This window comes from Electrophorus electricus, chromosome 23 (assembly GCF_013358815.1).
Source record: "Electrophorus electricus isolate fEleEle1 chromosome 23, fEleEle1.pri, whole genome shotgun sequence".
Lineage (NCBI taxonomy): Eukaryota > Metazoa > Chordata > Actinopteri > Gymnotiformes > Gymnotidae > Electrophorus > Electrophorus electricus.
The window spans coordinates 7,244,021-7,258,468 of record NC_049557.1 but is presented as its reverse complement, the minus strand read 5'-3'; the positions used below and the strand labels follow the sequence as shown (position 1 = coordinate 7,258,468).

General features: G+C 39.6%; 1 long non-coding RNA gene across 1 annotated transcript; it reads right to left on the bottom strand.

Annotated features, from left to right (window-relative positions):
- Positions 1-6,773: 6,773 nt before the first annotated feature.
- Positions 6,774-14,234, bottom strand: LOC113575875. Its single transcript, XR_003410447.2, has 3 exons — positions 14,105-14,234; positions 7,698-7,801; positions 6,774-7,208 (listed from the first exon to the last, which is right to left on the bottom strand). It is a non-coding gene; the product is annotated as an uncharacterized LOC113575875 (long non-coding RNA).
- Between the last annotated feature and the right edge of the window lie 214 nt (positions 14,235-14,448).

Here is a 14,448-nt window from a genome sequence, read left to right as displayed (position 1 = left end):
TAGCTTTCTAAAATAGCTATGCTGAGTCATTTTCTAAATGTTGTTGAAACAATACGATAAGCACGCCAGGACTAGCTCTGAGTCAACAATAACAAGTATATTAATAACAGTTATACTTTTTGGTAGGAATATTTGTGAGATATATTTGATAAATAATAAAACTGGCTATTGTGTCCATTCATACTGGCTGGACTTTAAAGTCTTCTCCACAAGCTGACTATCAATCTTTGCACAAAGCGGTCAAACCAGAAGCACACTCACTGCAATATTATTGGTTCTGGCCAACATGAACAGCAGGTGAGCATCATAGCACCCTAATGGTTACGTAGTGAAGCTGTCTTCCAACTGTACACTATGTGAATCGATGGGAACAAAATTAATCTAAATTATTTTTTCTACAGACTTGACTTTAAAATGCAAGGAGCACATACCAGTTAAGCTGTAATATGAGCCTAAGTAGCAAGGCTAATTTAGGATTGGTGTAATTGTCTGATCACTTGCTGAATCTAATGAAAACAGTGTGTCCACTCAGTACTGCATCTTCCTCAGCAGTACGACGACATCTCGCAGTCGATCTGCTTGACTTCGTTCAGACTGATGGAGTGGCAGCTCAAAAAAAGAAAACGTAAAGCTTCTTGAAAAGCTGAGGTTTGTGATTTGGCGCAGTGGAGGCAGGCGTGGAGGCCTTGGGGGACGCCCGGGTGGGAGGAGCCGGCGCCTCACCCGAATATTCCGCCCAGTTTCAGGTTGGGCGTCTTTGATTGGCTGTGTTGGAAGTGGGAGGGGATCAGCTGACGTAACTGGTGCAGAGGGTCGAGAGGGAGGAGGACGGGGAATGTTGATGAAGGATTCTGAGTGCAAGTAGCTCTAAGAGAGCAGCAGATAGGGGAGAGTGAACGCACTTCTTCCTAACCTGCGGGGGGCGCTCAGTAGTGGAGATGACCAATCTCTCTGCAGGATGCAAAAAAAATATGAAAATTACATTGGATGAAAAAAAAATTTTTTTTTTTTACTCAATTACTGCATTAGAAACTTGAATACATTTTGGTCACTGGTGATTATCTGAAAGCTTTATACCTTTTTATGCATGTGTTTAGAGTGTGTGTGTTCAATGGACAAAGATGCAGGTAAACAATCTTCATACACTGCACCTGAGAGGCCCCTTTAGCAGGCTATCAGAGAAACTGGTTATTTAAATCAGCCTAATAAGTAGGCCATCAAAATTAGCCTCATTGTAAAATTCACCATGTGTGGGCATTCACAAACACTACAGTATGGCTACTGGTTTATTATGGTCAGATGAAAAATGTGTATGAATGTACTAGAAAAAAAAAGTTTTAACACAAGATACAAAATCAAAGCAATAAAGGATTGCAGTCTCTGAAGAGCTGGGCAGTGGGGATATTTTTGCCTATCGTCTACTTGAGTTTGTGTGGTGTTGACTCGTTTTCCTCACTTTGATAAAACTCTATTTTCAAAGCTTTGCTGAAATACAACATCTTTCCTTCCACATCACATTCACCCACCACACACAAACTACTAAAGCACAAGACACTAGGATTATAGTATTTAAAACATAATTCTTGAAAAGGTACACAACAATCAGGCAAACATACAGAGCTTTTAAAAGGATATAGAAGGACTCAAACAGTCCTGGATGATCAGACCTTCGATTAACTCATAATTTCTCATTTTCAAGTTTTTTAAAATTTCCCCTTTTTTAAAATTATTATTATTTTTTTTTACCACAAAATATTTTTTTGGTAGTTTTCCACACCTATGTAGCATTTAGCTGAGGAAACTTTCTCCATCTGGGCTTACTCATCAACTCAGTAAACCAGCACCACACTGTGTGTTCATCTGAGTGTATCGAAGCAAGTAGATGAACAAAAGGGAAACTAATAGGAGAGTGAAATATTAATGCTCACCCAAAGCAGCTGAACCCCCTTATTGTGACCCCTATCAAATGCACACTCATACAGGGTAATCCTTCATCCATGCATTACAGTTTGGTCTGGAGTGCTATAGGAATGTTCATGTATTTTTAAAGCAAACTTTAACCTGACCTTTGTTAAGGTTAACCAGTGGTTTATGTCTTGTGGTAAAACCTCTGGTTATGTAAGTGTATTCGTACATACATGGAGGTGAGCCATTATTAAAACAAATCACAGATACTTATTAACACAGTAAAGAACAAAACTAAAACACGAAGAAAAAAAAGGTAATATACAAAAACGCAATAAAGGGCAGCCCACAGTATAGCACAGTTAACACCAGAGGAGCATGAACAACATGGGGTCAAACACTGAGAAAGCACAACAGTTCAACAGGTCTTTAAATAGACATACTAACAAGAACAATAACTAGGTACAGGTGTGACATGCGACCATTTAACAATGCAGGGGCCTTGCTCTTAAATTCATCAGGATTGAAAGCAGCATATTTCTGCTCACTGTCACTCTTGTTATAAATCATGTGGTGGTGGTGGAGGAGAATGGACTAGCTATGATTCTGTGGAACCTCCAGATGCAGACTGACAAAATGGTAATGGCCAACCAGACAACCACTGTATTGATGGACAAACAGCAAAAGAAGGCACTCCCAAGTGATTACAACATCAGGACCAAGGAACATGAAAACCCCCAAAAATACCACTACCTAAGAGAAGAGTTGGATGTGGAAACGTGGACGTTGAAGGCAACAGAGGTCCCCTTGATAATCGGAGCACTAGGGACTGTGACCCCCAAACTGAGAGAATGTCTCCAGCACATCCCAGAAACAACACCCAAAATCTCCATTCAGACGAGTGCAGTCCTGGGTACGGCTGAGATTCTACACAGGATTTTTTAGACTACTATATACACTGCCTGGTAAAAAAAAAGGTCACCACCAATAGGTAAGCAAATAGGTAAGAGCCTCCCATTGGATAATTACTGCATGGGTGATTATGTTTCAGCTGGCAACAAGTTATTGAACCCTAACTGATGCAGTGAGTGGCTTCTCATTTGTAAAACAACCATGTCGAAAGACACGTCCTGTGGTGGTGGAAAAGATGTTAATCTGTTTCAGAAGGGTCAAATTACTGGCATGCATCAAGCAGAGAAAACATCTAAAGAGATTGCTGAAACTACTAAAATCAGGTTAAGAACCGTCCAACGCATTATTAAAAAGTGGAAGGACAGTGGGGAAACATCATCTTCGAGGAAGGAATGTGGTGGGAAAACAATTTTGAATGATCGTGATCGGCGATCACTTAAATGTGTGGTGAAATCAAATTGTAGAAAAACAACAGTAGATCTCAGGGATATGTTCAATAGTGAAAGTAAGAGCATTTCCACACACAATGCAACGCGAACTCAAGGGACTGGGACTAAATGCCTGTGCAGCCTTAAGAAAACCACTTTTCAGTGAGGCTAACCGGCAAAAACGACTTCAATTTGCTAGAGAGCATAAAATTTGGACTCTGGAGCAATGGAAGGTCATGTGGTCTGATGAGTCCAGATTTACCCTGTGCCAGAGTGATGGGCACATCAGGGTAAGAAGAGAGGCGGCTGAAGTGATGCACCCATCATGCCTAGTGCCTACCGTACAAGCCTGTAGGGGCAGTGCTATGATCTGGGGTTGCTGCAGTTGGTCAGGTCTAGGGTCAGCAAGGTTATGTGCCCAAAGAATGAGGTCAGTTGACTACCTGAATATACTGAACAACCAGGTTATTCCATCAATGGATCTTTTCTTCCCTTATGGCACGGGTATATTCCAACATGACAATGCCAGGATTCATCGGGCTCGAATTGTGAAAGAGACATCATTTTCACACAGGGATTGGCCACCACAGAGTCCAGACCTGAACCCAATTGAGAATCTTTGGGATGTGCTGGAGAAGACTTTGCACAGTGGTCCAAATCCCCCATTATTAATACAAGATCTTGGGAAAAAATTAATGCCACTCTGGACAGAAATAAATGTTGTGACATTGCAGAAGCTTGTGGAAACGATGCCACAGCAAATGTGTGCCATAATCAAAACTAAAGGCGGTCCAACGAAATATTAGTGTGTGTGACCTTTTTTTTTTGGCCAGGCAGTGTATATAACAAACTTTAAGTTGACCATTCAAAATTTCTAATTAGCTCTCTTGTTTACAACATAATTTGGTTAAGTGAGAAACAAAATAATAAACATAAAATACATGTTAACCTTTAAAATGTTCCTGTATCATCCCAGTGTGAAAGTTAACATTTTTACACTTCAACCTCACAGTCTTGTTTTAGAGCCAATGCACTTGAGTACTGAGCCAAAAAAAAAACCTTCTCAGTCCATTTATAGACTGCACTGTACATGAAATCTTAGTTTCTGTGAATATGAACATAAACTTTAGGACACACATAACCTGATGGGTATGTCAGGAAGCTTCAAAATAAAATTGTATCTATAGTATACTGATCTGTGACTTACAAAGAAAATACTTAGAACATCAGGGGTTATAAAATGTGAAATGAAATGTCAAATGTGAAAATGTGGAAAATTAAACTCCACCTCTGAACTTTCTGACTTCTGCAGAACTACTGCTAATGAGGAAACAAGACTCAGACCCCAAGGTTATGCTGAATATGAATGTAAAAGTGTTTGGCTTATAGACTGTTATTATACACTCACTAACTATTTTATTAGGCACAACTTGCTAGTACTGGTTTGGACCCCTTTCAGAACTGCCTTAATTCAAAGATTTAACAAGGTGCTAGAAACATGTTTAAACAATGCTCAGGTGGTATTAAGGGGCCCAAATGTTTCAAGAAAATATCCTCCACACCATTACTCCACCACCAGCTTGATCCGTTGATATAAGACAGGAAAGCTCCGTGCATTCTTGTTGTCACCAAATTCTGACCCTACCATTCAAATGTTGCTGCAGAAATCAAGATTCAACTAACCAGGCAATGTTTTTCCAATAATTTATTGTCCTATTTTGGTGAGCCCATGTGGATTGTAGCCATAGTTGCCTGCATTAAGCTGACAGGCATAGCACCCTGCGTGGTCTTCTGCTGCTGTAGCGCATCTGCTTCAAAGGTTTGATGCATTTTGCATTCAGTAATGCTCTTCTGCACACCTTGGTTGTAAAAAGTGGTTGAGTTGTTATTGTTGCCTTTCTATCACCTTGAACCAGTTTGGCTATTCTCCTCTGATCTCTGATCACTGGATTTGTTCCCCAGAGACTTCTCTGTAAATCCTACAGATGGTTGTGCATGAAAATCTCAAAAGATCAGCAGTTTCAGAAACACTCATACCCTCCGTCTAGCACCAACAACCATGCCACATTTAAGTCATTTAAGTCACCTTTCTTCCCCATTTTGATGCTTGGTTTGAACTTCAGTTTTCAGGTCATCTTGAACATGTCAGCATGCTTAAATGCTTTGAGTTGCTGCCATGGGATTGGCTGAATAGATATTTGCATTAACTAGACTGATTATATTTGTGTTAAGAAGCTGATTCAATATTTGCATTAACGAGGCTGATGCATTGTACGTGTACCTAATAAAATTACTGGTGATTTTGTAGCTACTGTCTATGGTTTAGTTGAACTACGAACACACTTTATGATTATATTCACATAAAGTATTTGACCATGTTCCTGTTGTGATATCCAGGTGATGCCACCACAACTCCTTGAAAAAATTATCAATTTGCAAACATGTCCACTGTGCAAAAAGGTTGTGGACCCCTGGTATATCCACATAATTATATTTGCAACATTTACAAATGCTTTCACAATTTTCCAAATGTAAACAAATGTACAATCTGTGATGGTATTTTTAAACCAGGGCTGTCCAAGTCCTGCCATGGAGGACCAGAGTCCTGCAAAATATAATGATTGTTCTGCTCAGACACACCTACTTAGCCTGGTAATTGGTTGATCAGTTGAATCAGGTGTGTTTATGTATGCAGTCACCAAACCACACTCATCTTTGACCCTCTTGGAACAGATTCAACCCCTTGTTTAAACAGTTTCTGGTACTGCTTCTAAAGTAACAGTTTCTGGTACTGCTTCTAAAATAACCCCCCATCAAGGGCTCTTAAAAGAACACAAACAGAAACTCATGCACGCTTGGGTGCCCCACTCACACAGATGACCTTTCACAAACATTCCTGACAGTGCACCTGTTTTGGATCCTGTGAGACAAATTTGGGATCGATGGAGCTGACAGTGAAGCTGGGAGCCATGTGGTTTAGGACTTTAGCAAGGAACACCAGCAGACAACCAGGATGTCATTGTTATACCAAGTGGTTACACCATAGAAGAGGTAAATAGAGCATCTGGAGCAGGTCCCCCATAGGTCTTCAAGGCATTCCTGATTTTGCTGCTTATCATTTTAGCAAAGACATTTGTGTTATGAACACCATTCCAACAACAACATGACATTTATGGGAGAATATAGTGTACAAGAAGATAAAATAATGAAAAATCACTGTGTTGGTTACTCCAGCTCTTTTCCGTGTTTCCTACAGCAGAGGCTGGTACAGGGGAGGAATGCCACTTGTCCCTTTTAGCTGATGTTCCAGACTCATCTTTGTCTTGCCCAAAGTGATTTTGGTATGCAAATGTATTCATCAGACATTAGCGCTCCTTTTAAACAAAGCCTGCTTTAAGAAGGATAAAATGAATCAACATTATAATTATATGAGTCATTATCATGGATACTTGTAGTAAACAAACACAGTCACTTTGTAACCTGGCTTTGGAAAATGACTGTGTAGCCTATTTTGCGTGAACATGTGTATAATCAGCCAATCAAAGTTTATTTATATAGTATGTTTACAAAAGCTGTTGTCACAAAACAGCTTTACACATGTCCGGGTCTAAGCCCAAACGGACACCCTGGGCATTAGAGGAAGAAACATCAAGAGAAAGCAAGACTCAAAGGGGGAAGCCATCCTCTTCTGGTCAACACAGGACAGCATAATGATATGAATTATATGAACAGAAATATTCAATAACCTAACGCGATGAGAGATAGTCGAGCTGCTTGAGCAAATATGAAGTTGTCCAGTTTGGATTTGGTGAATAAGAGTGTATCAGGACCATGTCTGGTGCAAGACAACTTGGGGAAGGTGAGGGTTTCTTTTATCAGGCACACATACGTAAGAGACCTCATGGTGATAGAGAATGATCCAGGGACAGGTGAGCGGGAAACCTGATCTCAGGTGAACTCCACCTGTATCACACAGCCAGAAGAAGCAAGGACAGCCAAGAGAATAAGGGAGTCATAGGGAAAGGACAGAGAATAACAACAAAGTAGAAAAAAAGAGCATTCTATAATGAAAGCAGTATATAGAGTCCATATATCTGTAGATTTACAAACAAAAGCATATGTAAGCACAATGCAAATCAAATAATATTAGCCAAAGGTTTGTGCAAATAGATTTTAGGATTTAAGTATAAAACTACAAGGCTGAAGACTTACTAATATCCAGCCCCACTGAGAACAGTGTTGAGGTGGGAGAAGGGAGAATACCCTTGTCTGTTTAGTTTTATGCTCCAGACAGAATATGTCTCCCTGCCCACACGTTTCATCCACTTTCTAAAGTCTTTGTGTCTGGCTTTAGAACAAACTCATTTTAGGCCATCAATAAAAAGAGGAAGTTACAACACATTATCATCAGACAAAAACATTGGATGTTTGTGTGTGAGGGTGTTCCTTTACCTTAAAGGGTGTCACAGGCTCAGGGTTCGTTTGGATCATGAGGCTAATCAAAACAATACCAGCAAAATCCTGTGGCATGCTGTCAAAATACAGATTGCACCACCCTGCAGAAATGCATAACACACATGCACACATACAAGCACATGTCAGAGGTCTAAAAAACAAACAAAGCTGTCTTGCTGCAATGGGCCCCTTTCTTCTACGTACAGAAAGTAAATATTTTTATGAGGAAGTGAAGTAAGAGACAAGAATCCATGATTCATTGCATCACTGTGCTGTGCATTTTGTTCTCTCATTGTGTTAAAAAGTATTTAGTCTTTATTAGAGTTTGAATATTCATGAAGGCAGCCTAAGACACAAAAGAAGTGGGAGGGGTAAGAAAACGGTTCCCACCAGTTTTAATTGACTCAGTTATAGGACTGCTTAGAATGCACTGCACACACACACACACACACACACACACACACACACACACGCACACCCACCCACACACACGCACACACACACAAAACCAAACCTAATTGCTGGTCTAATCAACCCAAAGTGCATGTGACACTGGGAGACAGAAAGAATGTCAAGCAGTTACATGGGCTAAGATGTGGAGAGAAAGAGAGAATGACAAAAACACAGAAAATCAGAAAATGAAAATCAAACATATCTAAACAGCCAACAATAATTATTTGTATCAGAAATGCAATAACGTTTTACTATTATTTTCCAAAATGTGTTCTGTCCCATTAGTTTATGTCTACATAAGTAAATACACACCTAATAACATAATAATAGAAGTCCTAATCCAGTAAATGTCATGAGTGCTTATTCACAGAGGTTCAAAAATAACACGCCGTCTTTTGCACTACAGATGATGACAAGAGAGGAAGAAAATGCATATATGCAACATTAAAAAGATGTAATTGAAGTATCTCTGCACCAGGCTGTCTAACATGCAGTTGCAGAGCTCCTCCCTACTCCCTACTTGGCATATTGGTAGGACAGTGTCATGTCGAACACTGGGTGATCTCAGGTGATGTGAGACATCATGTTACATAGTAAAAACTCTATCACATTACCTAGTCCACCTTACTGTATCGTCCTTAGAGAAAGAACCTCAACATGTTTGGAGACGTATTGGGTTTAGGCTATAGCTTGATAGAATCATGGTATCACTACACAATCCACACACATGTAGGTTATAGGCTGCATGGTACTGTGTACAAATCCAACCACATAGGTACAGGTTAGAGTGGTATAATTTAAAGTGCACTATAGACGTGTGCTAACAGTTAGATTCAGTATTTTCCCTTTGCAATTCATTCAGACAGATTGACTTATCCATTGTAATTCCATCATTTGGCAGGAAGAGACAATGAATGATTCACTATCAACTGTCTAGACTACACAGGCCCCGTTTCTCACCTATCTACAACACCTACACTTAGAACTGTATAAAGAGTTTACAGATCCAATTTACAGATCCTCAGAGACTACTACAGTATATCTTTATATGCTGCTGCTTTTCTATCCATTGGACAATTACATCTGCAATAAGCTTTACTGCCAGTGTTTACTGCAAATTTCCAGGGTAACCGATGCAGTAAGAATCTGTGCTCTAACAGCTCGTGAGCCAGCCAGTATGAGAATATCCGACCTAGGACCAAGAAGTCATGAAAGGAAAGGTTGAGCACATTTAAAGTTATTTCACCCTTAATTCATGGTTAGGATAGATATTGACTTCATATAGATCAATGTAGCATGACTTTGGAACCTGTCTTTTGATTAATATTGGAATTTGTATTGAGTTTTTGTAGTAAAGGTTGACTCATTTCTGGTTGGGAAAATTGATACAAATGTTTTTGGTTTTACTTCTGGAAATGCCTGATTTCTGTTTAGGATTCGCTGTTTAACAAAACTAGGGCTTAGTAACATTAACAACGCTAACAACGACTCTCAAGGCCCCCATTAGTCACTCTCTTAAAGAGACATTGCCAGTTATACTAGGGCTTAGTGTAATCATAATCAGTAACTATACTTCTCATCTCACTTGTTACAGATCTAATGCCTGGTGAAAGTACTCTCACCATTGAGTGGTTGAGGATGAAGTACACTGGGGTACTGCACCCTCAAGAGGTCAAAGACAGTCCCTGATGTAAGCTTGTAAATATTTTAGTATTCATTTTGTCCTCTTCAAAGTGCCTCTGACAGAGAGAGAGAGAGAGAGAGAGAGAGAGAATAAGAGATAATGTTAAAGATAATGTTAAGTGAAAAAGAAAGACAGAAAAATTAAAAAGAAACCGGTGACACATACACTAGTCATTCGGCCCTTATGTAGTGCCACTTACAGGTGCAAAGCTGCTGCTAAATTAAGTAGGTGGTAGGTGTCTTTGGAATATGTGATTGGACAAATTTTTGCTTATGAGCCTGTGATTTGTTGTGTAGTGTGTTGTCACTTATTTTTTCATAGTTTGATGCCTTATGGTATCTAGAAAGGATTTTCTCTTTGGCATTTGTCCAAGTGTGTTTTATTCACACTCATTATCTCTCTCTCTTCTCTGCCTACTGCCAACTCACCTTTGCTCAGTCTTTGTTTTAAGCATACTTTAGGATGCACAGAGACACAGATACAGACACAGACACACACTAACATCTCGCTAATGTACATATTCAATCACACAGAGACACATTTGCATCATATTTGTCAGACATTCAAGGGGTCTCATCAAATGTACACACCTAAGACTCTTGAATCATGAACTCATTCTGACAGTGTTTCTGCATCTGTACATATTGTAAAGTTAAGGTGTACAGCTAAGGTAGGTTGTCTACATGAAAATCATCAACCAGCCCAAAAGGGGGAATATGCAGGCGCGCACACACACACACACACACACACACACACACACACACACACACACACACACACACACACACAGACACTTTACTTAACATCTATTGAGCAGCCACCAGGCATACTCACAGGATCACTTTTAAAAGACAGCTAAAAAAAAAGGCTTTCATTTTCCCATGGTAATTTAAAAGTGAGTAAAGACATCCTATCTTGTCCAAGTGTTCATTTGCTATTAGATTTATTTCTTAGGATATTTGTGTGTCTTTTTAGTGGTTTACTCCCTGATTGAAAGATCTTTTGAAAGATCTGTCAATCATTACTGCAACTTTTCTATGCTTGTTAATCTTTCACCAACATTCTGCCACTCTGGATGCATCATCAGAACTGCACATAACACACACACACACACACACACACACACACACAATATATCATGAGATGGTAGCAATTTGGAGGTTTTTTTCCCCATCAGCTCTTTTCACATCAGTAGAAAGGAAAGCAGACAAATTGTGATGTGCATTTAATCCACATGCCATAAGCTCTGAGTGGGACAAACCACTGAATCACTACTGCAGCAGTGGGGTACATGTGCTCTCCCAATGTTACATTTAAACACATAAATGCAAAGTCTTTCTACTCCTTAAACAAAGCATATAACTAAATCAAAAATCACAAACAAGGTTTATGTGGGATATAGCTTGTTGAATTGTGCACATGCGCACGCACACGCACACACACACACACACACACACACACGCACACATACGCACACACACATCCTGACTTTATGTTATTTCGGTGAGGGGATGTCATATAAGTCATCAAGGTATCTTGGCACAGGGGAGGGGAGGGGAGGGGAGGTGGTTACCATGGTAACTGCAGATTGCTGGGAATTTACCACAGTGATCAGAGGTTAGGTAGTTGCCACGGAAACAACAGTAAAGGACATTCCAACACACACACACACACCTCTATATCAACAGCGAGCTCAAAACCTATTTACAAGTGCAACATGAGCCAGCTAGTGTTGCTTTTACTAGTAAAAATTTTACTACTACTAGTGATAATTCCTGACTTCTTCCATTCATTTTAATGGGGGAAACATTTTTACTAGTAAGAATAAAGTTTTTACTAGTAAGAATTCAATTAATATTTGTAAGCTAGGCTGTTTGTGTAGCTTGTTGCATTATAAACTAAGCACTGGCTCTTAAGGGCTGTCTTTTTAACTTTTTTTCATGTTTACTTTTTACTTTACTTTTTTAGTTTTTTATTTAGCTCCAAGTGGTCAGAAATCATTTTGCGGAGCAAATAACATGCAGTAACAGGCAGGCTACCAACATGGATTTATATGGGAATCTGTACTCCTTTGATACAATTGTGGCCAAAAGTTTTGAGACTGATACAAATTTTGGTTTTCACAAAGTTTACTGCCTCAGTTTTTTTAGATCCTTTTGTTAGATGTTTATCTGGTATTGTGAAGTACAATTATAAGCATTTCATATTTTTTTAAAAACTTTTTATTGACAAATACATGGAGAAGTTGCTCTTGGAGGATGTTTTGATACCATTCCTTATTCATGGCAGTGTTCTTAGGCAAACTTTTGAGCAAACCCACTTGCTTGGATGAGAAGCCACCCCACACATGAATGGTCTCAGGATGCCTCACTGTTGGCATGACACAGGACTCATGATTGCTACCACTCACCTTTTCTTCTCCGAACAATCATTTGACCAGATGTCCCAATCAATCTGAAGGGGGCTTCTGCAGTCCAATCCCTATACTTCCTGCAGAATTTCAGTCTGTCCTTGATGTTTTTCTTGGAGAGAAGTGGCTTCTTTGCTGCCCTTCTTGACACCAAGCCATCCTCCGAAATCCTTGGCCTCACTGGGTGTGCAGATGCACTCACATCTGCATTCTGCAAGCTGGGCAAGCTCTGCACTGGTGCTGACCCAATCCCATAGCTGAATCCTCTTTAGGAGATGGTCCAGACAATTGATGGACTTTCTTGGGTGCCCTAAACCCTTCTTCACAGCAACAGAACCATTCTCCGTGAAGTTCTTGATAATCCGATAAATGGTTTATTTAGACGCAATCTTACAAGCAGCAATATCCTTGTCTGTGAAGCCATTTTGATGGAAAACAACCATGGTTGAAGACAATGATTTCAAGCACCACCCCCCTTTTATAGCAACCAGTCTGCTCTTCTAATTCAATCTGCATGAGTGATATCAGCTGCGTTGTCCTCATTAATATTTTTTATCTAAGATAACAATCACTTAAATTATGTTAGCAGGCCATTTTGTGGCAGGGCTGAAATGCAGTGGAAATGAGGGTTTTATGATTAAGTTCATTTTCATGGCAAGGAATGACTTTGCAATTAATTGCAATTCATCTGATCACTGTCATAACAATCTAGAGATAATGTAAATTGCCACCATAAAAACTAAAGTAGCAAACTTTGTAAAAACAAAAATTTCTGTCAGTCTCAAAATTTTTGGCCACGACTGGTGTGGTGTTTTACAGGATCAAGCCCGTTGCTTGCTAGAGTGAATCATAGTTTTTCCTCCTCTCAGCTGCTGTAGTGTAGTGATCTTAAATTGTTTATCGTGGACAGTAATAATTGTGTATACTTTGAATGTCTCATAATCATTGTATTTTTGATGTCACATAGTTGGGTAGGAAAGGGAATTGTATTGGAACTGCCATGACATGGGGGGGGGGGGGGTGTTTGAGGAGTGTTGGCTGCATTTTGTTTTAGATATGGGGTTTATTTTGTTTGTGGTGTGGGATTTAGTTTGTATGTAGGTTTTGGATTTTGTTGTTGTTGTTGTTGTTGTTTTGACAACTGTGTGCTGCAGAATACCAAGCCCATATAGCATTTTTATAGCAAAATAAACTTTGGCCCTCGTCGAGGAAAATGTAGCAGTTCTAGCCGACTTTTTAAATTGTTGCCCTAACTATTAAATTAAAGACAGTTAGTGTTAGCCTACATATAGTGGTATTTATAATATCCCGTACAGTCAGGCTACAAATCCATAGCCTACAAATCTGTCCAAATTCCATACATATCGTTGAACTATAAGGCGATATAGGGCAATAATGTATCCAGACCTATTTATCCATGCTAGAAAAAACGTTATAGTTTAATGAGTAATATTCAAGGTATCATGTGTATCAGAACTTAATAGAAGTTGTACACTTTCATTTCATTGTGTATATATAGTACAATAACAATAAAGAAACCTATAAATCAACAGGTAACTGACTCCGTTCTATATCCTACATGCGGTGTTTTTTTTGTTCTTTGTTTTTGACGGTAATAAATTATTTACTGCTTGGTCTAAAGGTTAGTGGTAAATTTGTGCCGTTAGTATATAATGTTGTCGCCCTAGAATACTGCTCAGCGCGCAACTTAGGCATGGGGCTACTACTCAAGGTAAATAGGCAACCTTCATTAAATCGTAAACCATTACGTCCTGGACATTGCAGGAATTAAAGCGCTTTTCACGCTTCAGCATAAAGTTGCGCTTCGTCGATTACCGGTTTGTCTTTTCAACTTACTTCGGCGGGCCAATGGGCTCCCAGTTGCGGTAGAACAGGTGCAATCCGTAGCCAGTCACTTGCAGGTCACACGAGTTCCTTCTGTTCCCGGCACGTCAACAGCAGACAGCATTACAGCATTACAGTCTCCAGCCGGATGCTTTCAAATACAACTATAGACGTCACAAAACCGGGAGCTACCTCTCTCTCTCTCTCTCTCTCTCTCTCTCTCTCTCTCTCTCTCTCTCTCTCTCTCTCTCTCTCTCTCTCTCTCTCTCTCTCTCTCTCTCTCTCTCTCTCTCTCTCTCGCACAATACGAGTTACACAATACTATTAAATAGTATAGTTACACAGTAATATTAAAT